Below are 6559 nucleotides of genomic sequence, written 5' to 3'. Positions count from 1 at the left end.
TGTTTACATTGTGACGCCGATGAGCTACGGTGTGTAGTGAAACATGTTTAGCTATTCCTCGTCCTGCAGGGATGATACTTGTAAGAAACTTACTTCATTTGTCGCAATGGAGGTCAGAATTAGTGATTTAGAAGTAGCTTTTTAGAGGCGGTATAATACCGAATATGATTAATTAGTATCGCGGTACTATACTAATTCCGATATACCGTACAACTATAGTGTTGACAGACTGTCATTCGCCGATCACTGGAGGAGACCAAATCTCGCAATAACACTTTAAGTAGACAACATCTCTCGTGTGACACCCTAAAGTTGATCGTGTCGGCGGAGTGTCTTATCACAACACCTGGAGTCTATCTCGCAACGTGATAAAAATGACATTTTTGCCAGCAGACTGTGAAGACTGTTATGTGACAACGTTAGAGGAGATTGAGATCAGGCTCTTCTTCCATGCTGGATTAGTGTTGGGCTTCATATTATGTCAGCTTTTGGACTGCATGCCACTATGTGCCTGGTTTTGAAGACTTTATTATTCTGTCTGTTTGGAACTTCCAAAATCCAACATGAATGAACCTTGTGATTGCATTCAGAAATGAATAAAAAAAACCACCAAGATAGACAAGAACCCCAAGAATCCCCCTTTCATCTGGCTTGTTTAGATATTTTGCGAGAACTATGCGTCGCAATCAGCCGAGCTTTCATCTGTTTTGGGACATCGTCTCCCCCGTCTATAAGTACTTATCGCTCCAGACCTGCATCCTACCAAGCGTGGGGTTTCACAGCTTGGCGGACGCTATCTGGACTTGTCCTCAACAGATATGTTCTCATGTGGGCCGAGGTGAATGTTGGACTTGTCCACGCCACGCAAGATCAGACACGGCGCCAAGTGTCGCAAACCTCACTCAGATTGGAGATACCAGGAGAGGTAGGCGGGTGTTATTCTGATGGCCACGGAGGGATGACATTATTTGGGTTTTCCCAATATCTTAAATTCTTGGGTGTACTTCATTGACTCTGATGGGAATTTAAAAAATCCACGAAGACAAAACAGTGTGGATAAAATCAACTTTAAGGTTTGTTTGGTAGTGGTTCAAGAAGTTCTTTACCTGGACATATGTACGCCATTTGTCATTCTTTCAATCACTGTTTATACAATCATTGAATCACTGTCCACAACATCCTACGTTTCATACTGTGACACCCGTTGCTAGGCAAAATAATACTGATCACTAAAAATGATACCTGATACAACCTCAGTAACAACAGTCCCGTTTAACGTTTTGGTGACCAGACGGATATTTAAAAAAAAAAAATTGTCTGGGATTTTTTTGCATGACTTGACACATTTTTCTGCAAGCACTTGGCTTGCTAAGTTACTACCTTCTTGAACTTGCAGTAACTCTAACATCAAAAGGTGGAATTTCAGTTACTGTCCACGCAAACTGTGGCCTTGTTCACACTGCAGGTTAATTCCGTATTTGTTGCCAATATTTGACCTGTGTCGGAATTTTTTCCATGCCATTGTGAACAATTAAATTCAACCCAGGCCTCTTTCGTATGCGGATATAAATCAGATTTATAACCGACGCGACTGCAGTCTGAACGATCGAGTCGTGTTTTGCTGACCAATACGTATTCAGAGAGCGACAGTGGTGTGCCGTCAGGGCCAGCAAGGCCTTTCCCTGAATATCTAAAAGTATTCATATTCTGTTTACCATGAATTGATTAACGTGGACCCCGACTTAAACAAGTTATTCGGGTGTTACCATTTAGTGGTCAATTGTACGGAATATGTACTGTACTGTGCAATCTACTAATAAAAGTTTCAATCAATCAAACTCTTCATGTCATATTCTGCTCGTTCCAGTGCTGTTGTGTTTAGTTTTAGATTGTACCACGTAAGATATGTTTTAATTGCTGATGCAGGTTTATTGATTTTTAAATGCGCCAGAAAATAACCCGTTTTGTACACTGTTGAGGTGAATCAATGCCCAGTAGGTGGTAAATATGTTTCTGTATAGTATTTCTCCAGCAATGGTCATGTGGTGACATAAATTATGTTATTTTGAGAGGTAATCATTGAAGTCGGACATCACTGAAGGCCGAGGTGGGAAACGCACGGCCCGCCACTGGAAAGCGATAAGCGTCATAATTATTCACCAAAATAGACAGTTGCAAAATAAGAATTTGACAAATGAGCAGAAAACAGGTGAAAACAATGTTTTAGGAACTCATGTCAATGTTTCACCATTCGTGTTTCCAATTGCTCGCTGCCACGTTTTTACAAGCAGACGTCACAATGCCTCACAAACTGAGAACCAAAGTGCTTGCCCTCTTCTTTCCTAAACTTCTACGCGCAATAATTTGGTTCAGAAGATGTTGACTTTGATTGCATAAAATCCTTGAAGATGCAATAATGCGCCAGGACTGAGACCTACTAGAATTGGAGCATTTCCATGCACTAAATTAGTCTGATTTCACAAGTAGTTCGTTTTTTTTTGTATTTTCACAACTACATGTGAGGTCCCAGTGTCCATGTATACTCTCTAATGTGACTATTGGTTATACGCCATATGCCTCTCGTACACCGGGGGGCGTATTGCTAATGTATTGCTCTCCTGATTGAACTATGAAGTCACACTAAAACGAGGCATCTGCGGCTCCTTACAAGTCAACAGCGCAGCTCTTATTGTACCTGATGTCTGCTGTAATAGTGGCACAGATTACAAATATTATGTCTCTAATGGCTCTGTTGATGTTAAATAGCAGGCAGCATCAAGAAATGATCTAAGATTGCGCCACGAACATGACGCTACTACCAAAAATGTCTCGGAGCGGATGCAGGTGCGAGGCAAAGAACGACTGATGGGAGAGAGTTGTTTCTAAGTAATTTTCGGAAGGAAAATCATGAAAAAAACATTCAAATGTCTCGGAGTTCATTCATAAAGCTCTGTGGATTGTTAGAAGGAGTTTTGAATCTGAGACCGTTCGTGCCCCCGTAGATACGGTTCCAGATAAAGGTTGCTATTGTTGTGTACATCATCATCATGGGGTATCAGGCCTGTTTGCAGGCATCGATGATCAGGGCTCTCCAGTCTTCTCTATCGTCTATCTATGTATGAGTTCTATATTATTGATATTTCAGATAAATTGTCTTGGGCTGTTGATATATGTTGTTCCTTGTCGACCTGGATCTTTCTTTCCTACTAGTTTTCCTGTTAACATCAGTTTTTCTAAGCTGTCTTTTCTAATGATATGTCTGAGGAATTTCAGCTGCCTACTTCGAGTCGTTGCAATTCGAGATCTTCTTGTTTTTTGTCATAGCCAATACCTCTTCATTACTTTTCTTTTCAGTCCATGATATGCGGAGTATTTTTCTGAAGAAGCACATTTCAGTTGCCTCTAATTTTCTCAGTTGTTGATTAATTAAAGTCCAGCATTCACAGCCGTAAAGTAGGACAGACCATACATGTCACACCGTGGTGAGGGAAGTCCTGTTTTGGGGTTGTCTGGCACATTTCCTGTTTTATTTTGAAAATTCTAATCCTCCTCTCGTTTCAGGCCACTTGCCCTTCTGTGTCACTGGTCTGATGTCTCTCCTGATTGCCTGATTGTGTCCACCTGTGTCACCCTCCCTCATGTGTATATAGTCCTCGTCTTCCCCTGTCTTGTTGCCAGAGTATATCGTCTCGCTACGTACCTCCAGCCTTGTCCACAGCCTTGTTCACAGCCATCTACCAACTTTGATAAGTATTGTCTCGCTTTGTTTATGGATTCCTTTGTTACCTCTGAGAGAGTGATTTTCTTTTGCTAAGTTTTTGGTCAAGTCTTTTTGTATCAATTTTCATAGTGCCTTGTCTTCCTTTTTTCCCCTCCTTCTGGAGCGCTTTTAGTTTTCAGGCCTCTCAAATATTTTATACATACTTTCTGTTTATAGCGTCTCAACCTTTTAGCATGAGATAATTTCCTTTTTGTAGATCATTATAGATTGTTGGTTTTTTTTGTGTATTCGACTCATATAACTTTTTGGCTATTGCCTGTTCCTCCTTATGGAGTGATTTTCTGTTTATTGCCTTATGTCCTATGCTAATACCCTATAGGTGCTTGAATATATCTTAGATAGATTTTGTAGCCACTTTCTTTGATCACTCTGTCCTAGAGATAGCAAGGAATTGTTTAAATAAAGGTCTGAGTCAATTGTCACTCCTCTGCATCTGAGTCCTCCTTTTCGCCAAGACATAACAGTATACTCTGGCCAGTATGGACTCAGCAGAGGCTAAACAACTGACGGAAATCCTGCACACCCAGGAATCACGGCTCGCCCGACAGGAGGAGTTTCAGACGGCGATGGCAGCAAACATGGGTCACCTGTCCTCCCAGCTACAAGGACTACTTGAGCAGTTTGCTCGACCGATTCCGGCGTCCCAGCCCCCCATGCCACCCGCTGCTCCCACCCTGTCTTCACCTCCTCCCGGAGCCGGATGCAAGCTAGCTCCTCCGGCGCCATACGCTGGCGCTCCCGGTTTGTGCAAGACCTTTTTGATTGACTGTGCTATTCATTATGAACTGATGCCCCATGCATTTCCCACTGACCGCTCCAAGATTGCTTTCATGATTTCCCATCTTACGGATAGAGCCAAGGCGTGGGCTTCTGCCGAATGGGGGCGGAACTCGTCACTCTGCCACTCATTTAAAGACTTTCAAGCTGCTCTAACAAGAACTTTTGACCCGGTGTCCTCCAGCAGAGAAAAGGCACAAGAGCTAAGCAGCATAAAGCAGGGCAGCGGCTCCGTGTGCGACTACGCCATCCGCTTCCGCACGCTGGCAGCTGAAAGTGGGTGGGAGGACATGGCGCTCTATGATGTTTTTCTTAAGGGGCTCGGAGCTTCCATACAGGACCTCCTCATTCCCCTGGATCTACCCGATAACCTAGATGCCCTCATCGCGCTCGCTATCAGGACGGACAACAGACTAACCCAGCTCAAACGACAGCGAGGAGGAGGATCGGAAGCTGCAGGGAGAACCACCCGTCCTTTCGCACCTAGCTGGTCGACGACTCGGCGCCCACCTCCGGAGCTACTTCCTCACCTACGCACAACTCGGGAGGAGGAACCCAGGCAGCTGGGGAGAGCCCGACTGACCCCAGAGGAGCGACGCAAGCGGCTGATGGAGGGAAGATGTTTCTACTGTGGAGAGGGTGGCCATCTTGTCGTTTCGTGTCCAACCAAGGTACCCCAGGCGGTGAGTCACGTTCCGGCTGTTCCTCAGATGCCACGTATTCTTACCAAGATCACGATAACTCATCACACGACCACTATTCTAGAGGCGCTAATAGACTCTGGGGCAGATGAGAGTCTGATGGACTGGGGTTTAGCTAGGAGACTAGGACTCAAGTCAGAACCACTAGCTAAACCCATTAGGGCCAGTTCTCTAAATGGTAAGGAGCTTTTCACCATCACACACATCAGTGAACCTTTCCAAATGAACATAGACGGCCATCAGGAACAAATTTGTCCATACCTGATTGTTTCTCCCTCTCATCCGCTAATTTTGGGGTATCCATGGTTGTACCAGCATAACCCTCATGTTGACTGGAAAACAGGGAAGATCAGTGTATGGGGAAGGGAATGTACCCAGAAATGTAGTTTTTCTACTGTCCAAAAGAAAAATGTCAAGGAAATTAATCTTTTTTCTGCCAATCCTGCCACAGACTCAGAATTTCCGGACTTGAATTCTGTTCCCTCCTGTTACCACCACCTACGACAAGTTTTCAGCAAGACTAAGGCTCTGTCACTTCCACCCCACCGTTCCTACGACTGTGCCATTGATTTACTGCCCGGGGCCACTATTCCCAAGGGGCGCCTGTACTCTGTCTCTGGTCCAGAAAGGGCAGCCATGAATGAATACATCTCTGCATCACTGAAAGCTGGCTTGATCCGCCCGTCGTCATCGCCAGCAGGAGCAGGGTTCTTCTTTGTGAAGAAGAAAGACGGGTCGTTAAGACCCTGCATTGATTACAGCCCACTCAATGACATTACTATTAAGAACCGTTACCCTCTTCCCCTCATGTCCTCTGTCTTCGACCAACTCCAACAGGCCAAAATATTCACCAAACTGGATCTACGCAACGCTTACCATCTGGTCCGAATTAAAGAGGGAGACGAGTGGAAGACTGGATTCAACACACCCAGCGGCCACTATGAATACAGGGTCATGCCCTTCGGACTCACCAATGCCCCCGCCGTGTTCCAAGCAATGATCAATGAAGTTCTAAGAGACTTCCTGGACCATTTTGTGTACGTCTACCTTGACGATATATTGATTTATTCTCCTGACAGTGACACTCACCAAGTCCACGTAACCCAGGTTTTAAAGAGACTTTTGGACAATGACTTGTATGTTAAAGCTGAAAAGAGTGTTTTTCATGCCGACACTGTCTCCTTCCTGGGCTTCATTGTAGCTCCTGGAAGAGTGCAGATGGATCCGGCTAAAGTTAGCGCTGTGGCCGATTGGCCTACACCTGACAACCGCAAGAAGGTTCAGCAATTCTTGGGTTTTG

The sequence above is a fragment of the Entelurus aequoreus genome, linkage group LG03 (genome assembly GCF_033978785.1).
Source record: "Entelurus aequoreus isolate RoL-2023_Sb linkage group LG03, RoL_Eaeq_v1.1, whole genome shotgun sequence".
In the NCBI taxonomy this organism is placed as follows: domain Eukaryota; kingdom Metazoa; phylum Chordata; class Actinopteri; order Syngnathiformes; family Syngnathidae; genus Entelurus; species Entelurus aequoreus.
This window is presented reverse-complemented; position numbering follows the sequence as displayed.